The following is a 17,652-nucleotide window of genomic DNA, read 5'->3' as shown; positions in this document are numbered from 1 at the left end:
AAAAAAAAAAAAAAAAAAAAAAAAAAAAAAAAAAAAAAAAAAAAAAAAAAAAAAAAAAAAAAAAAAAAGAAAAGAAATGAAGAAAAGGAGATTAAATTTTCATAAGATTCTTAGATTGGAGGCTGGGTCTCTCTCCTCATGATTTGGGATATCTGCCGTTTGACCACCCTTCCCCGAAGAGGTATGAAGAAGAAACAGATTGAGATTCCTTTTACATAGACAGTTGGGATTCGTATATACACACACCCAACATGCTCCCTCCAGTAGTTTGGAGGAAATTATGGCCATGCAGGTGATGGAATCTTCTACAAAGGTTACATCATCGATCCATGTTCAAAGATGTTCAAAGATTCATTCCTTATTTTAAGAAATTAATGACATCAATCTGATTTACCAACTTCAAAGGTACAACCTCTACCCATTTGGTAAAGTAATCAGTTGCCATAATAATGAAACAATGTCCCTTTGTAGAGGAGGGCTAATTTTTCCAATCAGATCCATAGCCCAACCACGAAAGGGTCATGGCTTCGTGACCGAATTAAGATGTAGTCGGTACCCATTGGATCGGCCCATGCTTGACATCCTTTTAACATATTTTATACAATCATCACCTCTAGCTAGAAGGCCAGTAGTACCCATACCTTCTTACCAACCATCTCATTTTTTTCCCAGCCTGATGTGCCCCAAAATCTCTTCCCCCCTGTCGTCAGACCTGTTCGCTCTAGTGGGCCTACCGCCTTGCTATCTCCGGCCTTCTTCTTGCGACTCCTCCGTGTTCATGACACATTTCTATATTCTTGCATTCGGAAAACTCCTCCAATTCCACCTCTATAGAAAGAAAAATAACACAAAAATATCTCAAGAAATCGAAAGGAGAGCAGAGGAAACCATAACCATAGAAATAAAGGCAACCAAGGTGCATGAAAGTACTCCACCTAGACTGAGAACAACATCTTGCAATAAGTTCTCATCTCCAACTCAAAAATTGAGATCGGGTTTTCATTCACTTTTATCATTCAAAAGTCTCATCAACATCAAGAACCTCAAATCTAGAGCAAATACTGGGGTGGGTTCAGGTGTCATCCATACTCTAGGAAGGTCAGAAGGTATATTCCCACTAGCCAAAAGAAATTACCTTTCCAATCATACATTTTGCTAGGAAGTTCAACGACCTTAACCCCAGCTCGGTGAGTGATAGCATACCAGGCATAATTTTTCAATTACCTCTTCAAGTAGAAACAACAGGTGAAAAAGGAAAGAACTGGACTCCTCCCCGACTGAGAACAGAGAACTATAAACCCTAAGATCGATCTCCAAAATTTTGAGCAAGCTGAGCAGGAGCGATATATCCCAAAGTATTTCACTACATTAGAAATGAAAGGGTGGGAAGGAAATTGAAGCCTTGCAACCAAGGAAGGCATCATGGTATAGGAAGATTTCTCCATCAAACTCGTTGCATGCTTTCTCAACCTTCGCAGGCAACCTTAAGCCCACAAATTCTGGAATGTTGTATCTTTGCTGTTGAAATTTAAGTTTCAAACTATGGTTAAATTAGTCTTTTCAAATGGTCTTCTTTTGAAATTTCAACTTTCCCTCCCAAAAATGCTTTTTCTATTTTGTCTTTAGCACTTGTGAAGTAGTAATGAGCTAAGATTTCTCACAAGAGTTTAGTCCCACATTGCTTAGGAATGAAAGAAAACTTGGATATATATATATATATATATAGGAATGTTTGTTAAGGGTGCAAGCCCTTTGGAGAGGCACTTTCCCTTGTCGTGTGTGCGTGGGGGTTCTTAGGGTGCAGTCCTGTTTCTAGTGGAGGTGACAGAGAGCATTTAAGGCTCATATGTCCACCAAAAATGACCCACCGAAAACAGCTACAGTGTTTCCTGTGCCATATTTCTATTGGACACAGAAAGGTCCAACTCGAATTGGGGTTTTCCAGCTTGGGCCCGATCGTCGGGATTTGTTCCATGGAGTTTGCAGGGGATGTTTCTAGAATCATTCTAAGCTAAGATAATTCCAATTCCACTAAGCCATTTGGGAGATACACCGATCAAACGATCAAAACCCTAGTTGGTCTTTTGGCATTACATGTGGCGGGCTTGGTTCGAGCTCGGTAACAACACCGAGAGGGTAGAACACTCATCATACAACCTTAAAATGATGTGTACATCAAGATTTCATCCATACCTAGCTTTATCTAGGTCGAAATGAAGAGAGAGAGTGGTATGGGAGGTTGTACTTATCTCCAGCAACGATTCTAGCAACAAGGCGGTAGCCGGCACCAAGGTAGGCCTTCAACCTTCTCCCTCTTCCTCTTCTTCTTCCTTACTCTCCTATTTCTCTCCTCTCCTACGTTGGGCACAAGGGAAATGAGGAAATAAATCCTCATTTCCCAACTTATAACTTAAGTGGGCCTTAGGGTTTGTTTGGTTTGGGCCTCTTTTGAACCAACCAGGTTAAAATGAGTTTCAGGGCATGAGAACCCACACATCTAGGTCCATAAGGTGCCCAGATCAAGTGGAAGGTGTGGAGGATGATTTGGGATCTTCCAGAACCATTTACGATGCGAGTGGCAGGAACCAAGGGCATCGGAACCTCGACAGCAACTTATCAACCCACTGAAAACAGGCACCAGATTCAGGCCCAGACTATTTTCAATGGCTTATTTTTTTTGGTCAAGACAACTTGCTGCCCCAGGGTTGGTCTCGCATGGGTGGTTGCCCTTGGACATACTCAAGGCCTTTCGACAATTATAATGCATGACGAAAATCAAGTGTGGGAAGTCATGTCACTTACCGTCTGGGATCGGAAGGTATGAATCCTCTCCAGTTAGATAGGCATGCAATGCACGAACATGTGGGTTCATTTCTACCCCTTCGGTAATGTGTAGCCGCGAGCCAAAACCCAGTCGTACTTTCTATCTCCAATCCGAGGCTTGTCACAACAGTTTCAAATTAGACTGGATTAGGGCACGGGTGTAACAGAGAGAGGGAGAGAGAGAAATCCCTATTTCAGAAGCCTCTGTAAAAAAATGCAAGTTTGGGAAATTTTAGAGCCAATCATCCAAAGCTCGTTGATTTTGATGCCCTAGTACAGAAGCCTTGCCCTAGTTTAGAAGTTCGTGTCATCCATTTCAAGTTAGTGCGACAACGCTGCTTAAATTTTTTGGTTAATTTTGGTTATAGCATGGAAGTAATTTTAAATATTTGTATTCCTTTCTATTTCATGATATAGTGTGGAAGCCCTGCCTGTATTCCCATAGCTAATTCGTATTCTAGGAATATAACGCAGAAGCCCTACCTGTTTACCATAGCTAATTCCTGTTATTGGAATATAATGCAGAAGCGCTACCCATATTCCCATTGCTAATTCCTGTTCTAGGAATATAGCATGGAAGCCCTGCCCGTATTCCCATAGCTGATTCATATCCTAGGAATATAGCGTAGAAGCCCTGCCCGTATCCATACCTGCACCCATAACATCAACTCAAAGAAAATCCACTTCATCACCCCTTAAGGGCGGGAGCGCGAAACATGGAAGTACAATTTAGGGAATTTATAAGGACTAAACGTACTGATGAAAGATAAACCTTAGGAAACAAAATCATACCTAAGGAGAATCCTTCGTTTGAGGAAACAAATGAAAAATCAGTCATGAACCAAACCCCAGTTTTCAGGCACTCATGAAGCCTTAGGGCGAAAGCTATTATTCCTGTTGTGCTCAAGCGCTCTCAAGCCGGAGGTCCCACAATTGATTCTTATTCTAGAAATATAGTGCAAAAGCGTTGCCCAAATTCCCGAAACCAAAATCCATTTCTACACCATAGCATGAAATTCTTGTTAGATTTCTTGCCCAAGTGCCGGAAGTTTTAATTTCTCTAAGAAAGTGGGAAGAAAGTCAAATCTTTGCCCCTGGGTCGGGGAGAATTACTAGAATTTTCATTATTGTTATCAGTTGTTTCATATAAATATTAGATCGTAATTTCATTTGTGTGTATGATACATACCCCATCTCCGCATACATTATTTTATGTGTTCACCATGTAAAATAACGACTTCTTTTTATCATTCCATGCATTAATTATTCATTTATACATTGAATGATAGTCTACTTCAGCATTCTATCTATTATCATATGTCTTCCTCGCATAAAATTACAATCATAATCATCATTTCATGAGGTATCACACATATATGTAAATAAGTGTGCATGATACACACCCCATCTCTGCATGCATTATTTTGTGTTCACTGCATAAAATAACGACTTCTTTTTATCATTCCATGCATTAATTATTCATTTATACATTAAATGATAGTCTACTTCAGTATTTTATCTATTATCATATGTCTTCCTCATATAAAATAACAATCATAATCATCATTTCATGAGCCATCGCACATATAAATAAGTTGATTGCATTTTCTATCATTTTATATGATTTTAATATAGATTATGTATTATTCCATGTGATGTTTTGATAGTTTTTGCAATCATTTCATGCAATTATATACATGTGTTACATTATTTCATGTGATAAAGCTTCCATGTTGGCTTAGGCTGTTAAAATTCTCGGGGGAGAATATTTGAAATCCAAGCATCTGGTAGAAAGACTGAAAATTCCGGATGAGGTGGGTGCCTAACATGGACCCCTATCTTTGGAACATACCAAAATATGAAGTTAGGGGTTCCATCCTTTCATAGGAATTCAACCCTCTACTTGAGCTCGATCCCTCAATCGGAATCGGGCTCCATAATAGGGTTATAGGCTTTGAATCCTAGATGGTGACTCCAAAAATCATGCTTTCCCTATTCCCCATAGTGGTCAGACATGTTTGGAGACATAACCCTGCAAGGCAGATAGGTGAGAGAAAATAAGCGAGAAAAAGACAGTAGGAAATATTCCACATGGAAACCCTAAGGGAATGAAGGAGAAAAGGGGGAGGGTTAATCCCTCTCTCTCTCCATCCGATCCCATCTGTCCCCCTTATAGTGGCGAGTCCATTGGGGACTATCAAACTTTCTATACCAGTGGCTTAAAATAAATGTTGGAATTTCTCCCCCTCATCATTATTGTGTGCAAACATGTTTTTATATTGCTTGCTAACTGCATCATGCATTGTGTTCGAAGTGAAATCACTTGACGAGGGTACTCCCTATTGTGCCCACACTCTCGGGGAGGTCAGAGCACGATATAATAAGTACTCTGAGATCAAATGATTCCCACTTCCTACATAAGAGTGCTCAAAGTGACATTGGTTGACAAGGATGGTCATCCATAGTTCAAAGCCCTTAAGGGTACTAGAACATATCTTGCCACTCTGAGATAAACTAATGGCCACTTTCTGCACTACACTTGTGCACACACTCACTCACGGATACACCTACCCTTGTGGTTGGCCGGTTGAACCCATGTAATGTAATGCACAATCACTGGTGAAGCCACACCCCATGATGCAGTACCATTTGGTATATCAAAGGAACCACATACCCATAGTTCACTTTTAGAAATAGGTATATCGGTTCTGTCAAGGGTGGTCTTATTCTGTCCTATACCATCACCCATCGCATTGCATCATGTAGGAACTAGACCATTGAACAACTAGGATATGCCACAAATTGACTCAGTAATTGTTTGCAAGTTCGAATCCCTCTAGCCTGTTTCATTTGGGATGAGATTTTCCCTATATATGGTTAAACCTGATATGTTCTTTGATAATTGGGAATTGGGAGATGCAACTATATAAGTTTCTATTCACACAACCGTTCCTGAGGGGTGATGCCCGTTTCACCACATTATAATAGCACGTGTTCCAAATCGATAATGTTCCACATAACCAATCCAAGAATCGAGGTATTATCATGTTATGGGGAGAGACAAAATACCTATGTGAAATTAGCTATGAGGTTATTCTTATATGAACCAACTTGTCTATTTTTCCACACCATAATTTGTGTCAAACTTGGGCCCTCCTAATAAAAAATAAAAAATAAAAACAAAGAATGTATATGTGTGTGATCATCAACTGAAGGTTAGACCAAAGTTAGACACTTATTATTGTGGGGAGTAATTTTGTTTGTGTATGATTCAAAGTAAAACTTTCAAAAAATCTAAAAAAAATATCATTTTTTTGGCTAGCCATCATTCCACGTTAAAAAATTCCTTGATGTATGTGTGGACCTGTCAAGATAACCATTTTGTCCAAGTCACTTGAAAGATCCTTACCAACCATGGAACTTATTGTTTAATTCACTCCACCAAGTTCATATCGTCCAGTATCATCTGAACAATCGATGAATATGGATTCAATTATTGGAAGTCAACCAGATACCCAAGAGAAGCAAAGCATTGATATGATGAAATTAGAGGTAGAAGAATTGCGTCATATATTTAACCATTTTACCACTGCAAAAAGTAGCCTCAACAAAAAACTAAATGTATTTAAGCTCTAGGAGAACAGGAGCAGACCAAGATGGGGTCGAATGCACCTCGCACAATACCGAGGTTTGTGGTTGATGATGATGAAGAAGAAATCCAAACAGATCTTCCAACTGAACCCCCTGAAATTGAAAGGGAAAGTAAGATGAGGGAAAAATTAGAGAGGCTTGAAAAGCTGCTGCAGAAGGCAAAGATGTAGACGCTCAGGCCATAGAAACTGATGAGATGGTCCTTTTTCTAGGGGCTCAAATTTTAGAGAAATTTAAGTGGAACACTGATAAATTTGATGGTAAGGGTGACTCAAAGGCACACTTGAAGGTCTTCATTAACATTTCTAGATCGTGGGGATTTACTGAAGATCAAATGGGCAAGCGTTTTTGCTTACTCTTTCAGGCCCAGCCCTTCGTTAACTCAATTGGATCCTTCCTATACTCATAATTGGTCAACGATCATAAAAGCATTCACTAAGCAATACTCTTACAATACTAAACTGGATATAACTCGACAAGAATTAGCAACTATTCGAGAGGGTTTCACTGAGTTTCTCCTAAGGTTTCAAGATAAAGCGGGCATGATGGCATCTCGACCAACTGAACAAGAGGAGGTTGAAACGATACTAGAAAACTTGTCTCATTTGTACTACGATGTGCTGTATATCAAACATATTGACACATTTTCAGCTTTATTAGCAACTCGAAGGAGGGGTTGAAACCCGTATATTCAAAGAATCACAACATCGTAGTACTTCTCAAAGTCATCTAGAACAAGGTAAAAATCCAAGGCCAAACCTGTAATACCCTACTTCTTAAACCCGGTCTGATTACATGGTTGACCCGGTTTAACCATGCAGGAACCGAACCAGAGGGAGTTAGAGCGGGTTCCTTATGGGCTATGATGGCAAGGGTGACCTTAAACACCGGCTAACCCGACAAGTCCAAGCCAGTGCCAGAAGAGACGGGATTGCCCAAGCCGTGTACATGCACCTACCATAAGGCCATGTACGGATAAAGCCGGTATTGTAGCCCTATATTAAGGTATATACGTATACTACATCGTATGCCAGGGTGGGGTTCGCGCCGGGCCCGAACTCTGTCAAAATTCCAAGTTTTGACCCTCAGGTGGGCGGACAGGTGGATGCACCCACCCACCTGAGTGACCCATCCATGTGCACTATTTAGTTATTTAAGAAGTATATATATAACATTTATGATTTTCTTTTCTTTTTCATTTATGACACCCGTACGTTGGAGAGGATAGTAAAGAGGAGAGAGAAAAGAAAGGGGAAGAAGAAGGGAAGAGAAGGAAGAGGAAGAAGAGAAGGATTTCAGCGGCGCCGAAGCTTGATCTTCCCATTCCGGCTCCGGGAGAGTGATCTTCAACTCTAGATCTACATTTAGAGGTAAGCAAAGTTGGGTTCCTTGAACATTCACCATACCCAAGCATAAACCATTGATTCAAGTAGGGTTTCTTGAGATCTTGTAAATCCCTTTTTGAAATGATGAATCTAAGGTTTAATAGATGATTTATGTGTTGATCTTGAAGGATTTGAAGAGGTATTGACAAGATTGGAGAAGCATTGTGGGTTTGAAGTGATTTTGAGGGTTTGAAGGTGTTCTTGAGCAAAGAAGGTAAGATGGTTTCCCATCACTTGAATCTAACCTAGATTTAGGTTAGAACCATCCTATAAGACATTGAAAGTGTGAAGAATGGGTTGGGAAAAACCCCATTTGAATCCCCAAAGAATGGAGGAAGTTGGGAAGAAACAGCAGTTTTCCTGCCAAGACCAATGGGTAGGACCGGTGGGCCATCTGGCCCGCCTGTGAGCACCCACCTGAGAGGGCAGGGCCTTCGGGCACAACCGGCGGGCTAACCGTCGGGCTAACCGGTGGGCCACCCTGCCCGCCGGTCTTAGCAGACCCCCTGGCCCAATCGGTAGGCCAGACTGGCGGGCCAGCCGACGGGCCAGCCTACCCGCCGGTCCAAATCGGTGGGCCAAACCGGTGGGCCAGACAGCCCACCTGTCTGACCCACCTGAGAGGCCCCGAATGTGAATCTTATGTCCGATTGGACCTAAATTGGACGTGCGACCTTCTTTTAACGTTCTAAACATGATTTTGTCATCGGATCTCATTAATTTTGTTCCTAAAATGGTGAAGTACTAACCCCGCTCAATCATGTTAGGTTCACCAAATCCTACACGTTTCGCACCGGATCTCACCCGTACCGAACGGGAATCCTTGTGCGCTACAAGTAAGTGGGGAGAGGACGTTTGGCCTTGTTTCAAGGCATTGTTTGGCATTCATTTAATTATATCTAGTCTAGTCATGCCATCATGAAAATGCTATGTAGCTTAGTCATCCTCATATGTTGTGCTATGTGTGTTGTGTTTATATTCTCAAATCCAAATGATGATATGCTTATGTGATGAATGTGGACATCATTGTGCATGATGCATTGATAGACCAGATGCCGTAGTCAGCTTGGAAACGAGTGCATTGGTGGCCCGTGGTATGGGACGTGGTGGCACTATGCAATCGTACTATTGTCATATAGGAGCATGCGGTTTAGGATTTTCACCTTCCCGTGCTACGACCCTTCTCAACAAGGGTTAAGGTGTTGGGTTATCATTTGGGGGGAAGCAGTGGTCGCGGTTGTCGGGTCACTGTGGCTGTTAGACATAACGCCCGACGGGTCATTAGGACAGTCAGCAACCTCGGTGGTATATTCAAGAGGGCCAATCGTACTGCTTTTAAATTGCTGGAGTCAGCACCTTTAATTTCAGTCATTTACATTTTTGTTGAGAGCCGGTGGTTGGCATGTTTTTACTTTTTCGAGTACTCACGGTGGGCCTTCTCCGACAGCCCTATGGGCGTATCGCGGGATGGAGTTCGCGGCTTGTACCCGGAGTATACGTGCACTGTGGCTGTAGTAGCACTAAACCGAAGACTTAATAATGTTGCTTAGGTGGATGTGATTTAAAATATAGTGCATAGCATGTAGTGCATATGATGTGTTTTGCTGTGTGGACTGCTGTGTGGTCCAACTTACCACTTACTGAGCTAGTGAGCTCATCCCACGTGTGCACCCCTTTTTAGATGATTTTGCAGGTCATACATCTGAAGAGCACGGGGTGGGTCCCACAGTCGAGTTCCCCGAAGAGGACTGGTGGACCCCTGAGGAGTTAGAGCACGGCATTGACTGCTCGTGCGAGAGTTGTGCTGCGGGACCGTAGTTCTGATGCCATGCTGAGCTCCACTTTTGAGGCCGAGCTAAGCTCTACCATGTGATGCCGAGCTGGGCTCAACCCTTGATGCCGAGCTGAGCTCTAGCCTTTGATGCCGAGCCGAGCTCTAGCCTTTGATGCCTAGCCGAGCTGTGTACTCTGATTATTTTGATGGTTTCCTTTATGTACTTGATATGTGAATTGTACTTTTATTGTGTAAATACCATGCCTTCGGGCCCACATGTATATAACTATTGTATCACAATTCGGGTATCAAATATTATGGGATTATTCACAGGTAAAACTTAGTCTTCCGCTGATCTGATGAGCTTTTATTAGTTGTGTGTATGTTGTGATGGAATACAGTATCAGATGATCCTGGCAGGTTTGGGTTAACCGGAGTTAACCCGGTCACTGGCCCGGTTCAGTGTGAATGGGGTGTGACAAAACCAGTACCAAGGTTAAGGGCTAAATTTGGTGGACCAAAATCAGCAACCTATTATAGCTCAAGCCACAACATTTCCTCCAATTGGATACAACCCAGCTCTTCATCACGATAGGCATTGAAGCCTCAGTGGTAATTCATTGATTTGGGCATAGTTAGATCTCTAGTATATGCTAAATTAAAGAAGGAACGAATTTTGGGCACAGTTCGTTCCCGACCAGTCAAAAATCCCTTGCCAGATTGGTATGATAAAGATCATTTCTGTGACTATCACACCTGAGAAGGGCACCCCACTAATGAGTGCATCACACTCGGGCATGCTATATAAGATCTTCTGGAATATGGAAGGCTTGAACTGAATAATTGAGCAGTAATCAGATGTCGTAATGATGTTTGAATAGCTGAAAAAGAAAGTAGAGCATAAGAAGCACATCAAGAGCATAAACAAAAGAATGCTAGGTTTAGAGAGATTTTTCTTTCCTTATTTCTTTCCAATTCAAAATGTAGGAATCTTGTTTCATATCAATAAAGTTCTACTTCCATTTCAACTTCATTTCTACCTTCTTTCACTCTTGTATCGTGATCAAGAGTGTCAAAGTCTTCATGATAAAGTTCTTAAGCCTTCCATCCATCTGATCCCTTTTTAATGAGCACAGAGCTTAGAGGCAATCTTTATCTTGGTAAGTCTTCCAAGAGAGGCCATCTTGGTTGCCATTTATCAAGAGAGAGAGAGAGAGAGAGAGAGAGAGACAGAGAAAAGAAAGTCCAAGACAAAAAACTCCGCTAGTCTTCCTGTTGAGCCTTAGGCTTTTCTTTGAAAATCCTATCTCAACCCACCTATAACTCATCATCCTGAAACTCTTCTATTTTGTACATGTCCCTTATCTTTAAGGGCTTGACCTTGAAATATCATGTCACTGGGGCAACCACGGAACAATTCCCTAGAAAAAGAAAAGGAAATCTGGAATTCCAAGTTGGAATAATACCCAAATTTGGACCATCTCCAAAGTAAGAGTTCAAAAAAAAAAATAAAAAAATAAAAAAATAAAAAAATAAAAAAAAAAAGAAAAAAGAAAAAAAAGAAAAAATAAAGAGAGAGAGAGAGAGGTAAGGTATTATAGCCCAAAGTTGGGGTCAATTCGAAATTGAGAAGAAGAAGAAGGAAAAAAAAAGAAGGTTGATTCGAGGAATCAAAATCTAGTGATCTAAGAAAAATTAGAAGTTGTGGGTAAAATTGTCATTTACCTATTTGACATGTGAAAGAGGTCATCAAAGATCAGATTAGGCCCTAGAAGCATTTCGGGCTTTTTCCATCCTTTGGAACCCAGTCCTAAACCCCATCACAACCTTCTGAAGTCCTCATGGACTGACTGATGATAAAGATTCTCATTTGACTATGATGGAACTTAATTATCAGGGCTTTGACATCAAGTCTGAGTCCGAACTATGATTAGTCTGATCCTCATTTGAGGTACGTAGGCAACATAGCGACAAAAATGCTAATGTGCGATCTCATTACCCAACATTCAATATTCATATCTCTATATCAACCCTGAACTACGTTTGACCTGTTCCCTACCTTGGGGTACATAGGTATCTTGATGAAACAATAATCAAGTTCCGTCCTCTCACTCTCATTCTCATTCTCACAGTTTTTCGCATTATATCCATCATATTCCTCTTTGTGTCAATATCTCTCTCTACATTAGTCTCTTAGAAGAACCAATGATGCAAGAAAAAATGGAAGGAAGTTCATAATAAAAAAGATTTACTGTTCGCGATAGTATAATCTTGATAACTACTCATTCCTGTGGATATGAAGAAAAAGAACAATTTTTCTACTTGGGGCATTTTTCTTTTTTTCTGAGAAATGAGGAAGGAAGATTTGTTGTCAATGGGGTAATCTTCTAATTCAAGGGCACACAATCCATGAGGATTGGTTTCTGAACAATTACAGGTTCTAGTCTGATAAATGGGAATTCATTGCAAAGATAAAAAGCCGATATAGTTGGGGGCAAATGTCATGGCTATTGCCTTACAAGTGTATCCTTGAGAAGTATGACCCGGTCATCCCTTTTGTTTAGAACCAAGCTTAGTCATCAGTTCACATCATCCAATACCACTTATACCCATTCAGTTTCAGTTCACCAAAAATGCTGGTCAAGCCCAAATGATGGAGATATGGATAATGCGGAATTGTGCCTTTTCGAGTTAAAATGTGAATAATCACAAATTTTAAAATTCACAAATAAAAATTTCAAAAATTGCAAGCATTTCATTTCTTGAATTTGAGTGGACAATTGATCATAAAGTAATAATCATCCTTTCTTCACCAAAGGTTGATGGCAAAAACAACATACTTGATTTTATCATGTATAGTGCTAACCATTTTATAAGAATATGCATTGTACAACTGCAGAAGCAGGAGAATGGAGAATCTCTAGAAAAAAAAGTTTAAATTTTACATAAGATTCCATTCAACCCTCTCATTTACATAGGATTATGTTTCCCTAAGCATTTGATTTCATCCCGATCTCATAATCACCATTTTATCCGTGTAATTTCCAATAATCTCGACCTCTCGAGATCACCATCTTACTTGTGCACTTTTAATTATCCCGATCTCTTGATCACCACCATATTGGTGTACTTCTGATTATCTCAATTTCTTGAGATCACCAATATACCAGTGTATTTTCCAATAATCTTGACCTCTCAAGATCACCGTCGTACCCATGTACTTTCAATCATCCCAATCTTGTGATCACCAATATACCCGTATACTTTCCAATAATCTTGACCTCTTGAGATCACCATCATACTAGTGTACTTTCAATCGTCCTGATCTCATGATCACCATCGTACCCGTGCACTTTCGATTATCCCGATCTCGTGATCACCATCATACCCGTGTACTTTCAATCCTTCTGATCTCGTGATCACCATAATACCCATGTACTTTCAATATCCCGATTTCATGATAACCATCGTACCCATGTACTTTCAATCATTCCGATCTCATGATCACAATCATATCTATGTTCTTTCAATTATCTCGATCTCGTGATCACCATTGTACTCATGTACTCTTAATCATCTCATTCTCTTGATCACCCTTGTACTCACTCCAAACTCTTATTTTCTCATGTTCCCATGCAATCATCAATCTCACGATCATGTAAACTTTGGAATGCATGTGCCTTCGCTTTGTACTTGTAATCCCAAAACAAATTGCTATGTTGACAAGAGAAGAATTATGGAGAAACCATTTTCCCATAAACTCTAGTGAAGCATCCATCTTGTAAATAGGATGGGGCCATTCCCTATGTCAAGACTCTAAATTCACTCTCTAGGTTTAACGATGTAAGATCAATCCCCTACAACGTTTCTCTAGATCAATCTTCCCTTTTATTTGCTCAAGATATGTTTTCTCTAAACATCTGGGCATATTCAAGGAAGATCCCTTCAAAAGTACCAAGACATGTGATAATATGTGATCTCTGCATAAGAACAATAAGGAGTGCTGAAATATGTGACAAGGTATTATCTCTACATCAAATTAATCAGTTAGGCCAAGAGTTTCCAATTCCAGAGAAAGTGATAAATTAGGTCATAAGTTACCAACATTGTCCATCAAGCAGAAAGGCATTGCAAAGATGTCATTTCTGCAACAAAGCTAAAGGTGCTGATTTTAGTACTGAAATGCCATGATAAGAATGTCATTTCTGTAATAAGGTTGAGATACCATAATAGTGCCAGAAAGTGCTGATTATAGTGCTGAAATGCCGTGATAAGAATGTCATTTCCACAATAGTGCCAAAAAATGTCAATTCCAGTGATAAAATGCCATAATAAGAATGTCATTTCCACATCAGTGTCAGAAAGTGCCGATTCCAATGCCAATATGCCATAATAAGAATTTCATTTCCACAACAATGTCAGAAAGTGCCAATTCCAGTGCTGAGATGCCATAATAAGATTGTTATTTTCTTAATAGAACCAGAAAGTGCCTCTTTCATTTTCGAGATGCCATAATAAGAATTTTATTTCCTTAACAGTGCCATAAAAGTAGTGTCAGTGCCAAAATGCTGCGACAAGAGCGTCGTTTTTGCAACAGCACCTGAAAGTGTCGATTGCATTGCCAAGATGATATAATAAGAATGCCATCTCCATAACAGCGCTAGAAAGGGACGATTTCAATACTGAGACAAAAGTCTCGTTTTCAGAATAATATTGGAAAGTATTAATCTTAGTGTCGATTTTCGTGTTAAGATATTGATTTCATCAGAAGTATTAAAAAATGTCACAAGGATGTTATTTTGATATGAGTTTGTTCAGAAGAGTTGAGGTATGTTATAAGAACAATATCCTTATAATTTCTCCAGTGAGTTGTCTCTCAGGTATGTATTCTCTTCCTCATTAAGATATAATTGTAATTTGTGATAATTTCATCGTGCTTGCATTTTCGGCCAAGCCCAGGACATTTTATGTATGATCCAGTTCTAGTGGTATGATATACCGATACTAGTCAATTGGATATACCCTCATATTAATTTCTTATTTTCATCTAATTTTATCACCTAATCGCTCGCCTTTTGCATTGCATCTCCACTATTCCTGAGCAGGATATCAGCAGTACATGCTTTGGGGTGACAAAATTTTGTTATTCTTTTCTTTGCCCTTCAGCTGTTGCATAGCCTTAGCCAAAGAGGGGCAGTCTATAAATACCAAATTTTGTCCCCCCTTGACAATGATGAATTATGGACAATGATGAAACATATATTCTCTCTTTCACAAAAAATCAACTTTTTGGCACAAATTTAGACTATCCCGGCTTATCCTAGTTATCCTAACCTAAAGCCGTTATGCAAGAACTTGTGGTACAATTGAGTGTAAGGCTGGTCAGGAGTTCATCCCTACATTGTTAAATGATGTGGGGAGGGTGATTGAAAGTGGTCATTGATACCTTTTGCTAGAATGCGACAATTGAGCCTAGCATGTGCTTAATTCCCGTATCATTGGAGAGTGTTCAAAAATAAGGTCTTGTTGATATCTTGCACGGAAAGAATGAATACCCAGATGTGTCGTATTTCCTACCTAAACTTTGAATCCGTTAAACCAGAGCAGACCTGAACCAAATCAAACCACCCGAAGCAAACCAAACCAAACCTACCTGCCTTCCCCTCAACTAATAGGAATCTGCCGCCCAAGCTACTAGGTAGCTGCCCACCTTAAGGCCTTCCACGGATATTTATCTTTGCAAAAGAATGCTTCCATGTCGATGGTACGCTTACCATCTCTCTTTAAGCTTCCATGGATGTTAATCCTTGCAAGTGTTCCACGGAGATGGTAAGGCTTACCATCTCCGTGGAAGCCAATCTTGAAGGATTAACATTTGTGGAAGCTTCTATGGAGCTTACCATCTCCGGTAAGATGCTTACCATCTCCTTATAAGGATGTTTTCATGGATTCCTTGTTTTGCTATAAATAGGTGACCGGGGTCCCGCATAGAAAGGCTGAGAAATCTTGAGAGAGAGAAATCCTTATTTCAGAAGCCCCTGCAAAATAGAAAAAAAAGAGATAGAGAGAATTGGATGCCTAACACCTTCCCACACTCGTAACCTGACACTGACCCCTATCTCTGAAACAGACCAAAATATGAAGTCAAATTCAAGAGTTCCATTCTTTCATAGGAAATCAACACCCTACTTGAGCTCGATCCCTTGATCGAAATTGGGCTCACAATAGGGTTCTAGGCCTTGAATTCTAGATGGTGTCTCCAAAAATCATAGTTTTCCTATCCCCCATAGTCGCCAGACATGTTTGGAGACATCACCCTACAAGGCAAATAGGTGAGAGGAAATAATGCACACGTAACCCCTAAGGGAATGAAGGAGAAAAAGGGGGAGGGTTAGTCCCTCTCTCTCTCTCTCTCTCCATCTGATACCATCCACCCCCCTTACATATAGTGATGCATCCAAATAGGGTTTGGGTTTTGTGCTCATGCAGGATGGGAAAATCATTACTTATGCATCCCGCCAATTTGAAGGACTATGAGAAGAACTACCCTACCCATGATTTGAAAGTGGCAGTTTTGATCTTCGCCTTGAAGATATGGCCGCACTACTTGTATTTTTATTTAATTTTTAACATACTAAAATTAATAAAAAAAGAATATAAAGTATAAATTCACGTTTATACATGTAATTTCAATGCGGTATAGTGATTATTAAGTTTTTCAATTTGAGTGAAAAAAAAAAATCGTAATATTTATAATGAAAAATATAAAATTTCACTAAAATCATATAATTTTTTTTAATAACTACACTAATAGTAGAATATTAGCTTTTTGTCCATATGAATAGTTAAAAAATTAAAATATATTTATGTTGAAAATATGCTTACATTAAAATATGATTTTTTAAAGGTTTTTTGATTTGAAATTATAATTTTTTGTTAAAAATTAGTGTTGTAAAATATCATGCTTAGATGTGGACTTTTGTTTGGGTAAATTTATATTCCAACAGTATAGTTGCATTAATGTTAATTGTATTTATTTATTTTTTTCACATTTAGTTGCATTAATATAAATTTAGAAAAATTATTCAAAATAGTAATTAATCATGTGCTGAAGATACTCCTATGCACCCCTGACATTGATCCTTCACACTGGTGTTGCCTACACCAAATTAACAGAGTTCTTTCTCCCTATATATATATATATATATATATAGGAAAAGAATGTTGCATGATTTTGTGGATCTTGCACCCAAACATATGGAAAATTACCATACCTGCAGCCCCCCTTCATGAAATAAAAAATCCCACCCAGACAAATGCCCCTACACGCATTCTCATTGGCACATGTGCTGGTGTAGGGGCTATACGGCTAGGCAGCCATCCCTTTCCATATATATATATATATAGATATAGATATAGATAGATAGATAGATAGATAGATAGGGTGTTTATTTTCATGTCAATATGCCCAATGAAACAATTTGCTTTTATATGTGAAGGGTTTATAAATTAATTTTAATAACTATCCCCATGATAGTGATAAAGCGGCACACTTTCAACATCAAGAAACCACCGAGCTATTCACACAAAAAAAAAAAAAAAAAAAAAAAAAAAAAAAAAAAACACCACGGAGCACTCTCATCTGGGGATGTAAATGGATAGTGGGAATTACGAATTTGATTTGCATCCATATTTGTTTAGGGGTATCTGTATCCAGTCAAAGGATATTCGGATCTAAATTCAGATTATTCGGAGAATAATTGTCTTATTCGATTAGATATCCAAATAATAATGAAAAATAAAGTAGCTGATAATCTTGAGATAATTGAAGGTTCAACATGTTCTAAAGAATGAGGAAAATAGCTAAGACAACTGAGAGACATGGGTTGTAGAAAATCATATCCGTCGGGAGAGGAAAAGGTCCATGTTACTTGAGTCAGGGATATAGGGATGTAAACCAATAGTCAAAAATCCAAATTTGATTTGTATTTGTATCCATTTAGGACTATACGCATCTAG

Source organism: Macadamia integrifolia, unplaced genomic scaffold (genome assembly GCF_013358625.1).
Source record: "Macadamia integrifolia cultivar HAES 741 unplaced genomic scaffold, SCU_Mint_v3 scaffold_223A, whole genome shotgun sequence".
In the NCBI taxonomy this organism is placed as follows: Eukaryota; Viridiplantae; Streptophyta; class Magnoliopsida; order Proteales; family Proteaceae; genus Macadamia; species Macadamia integrifolia.
Note: the sequence above shows the minus strand (reverse complement) of the source record.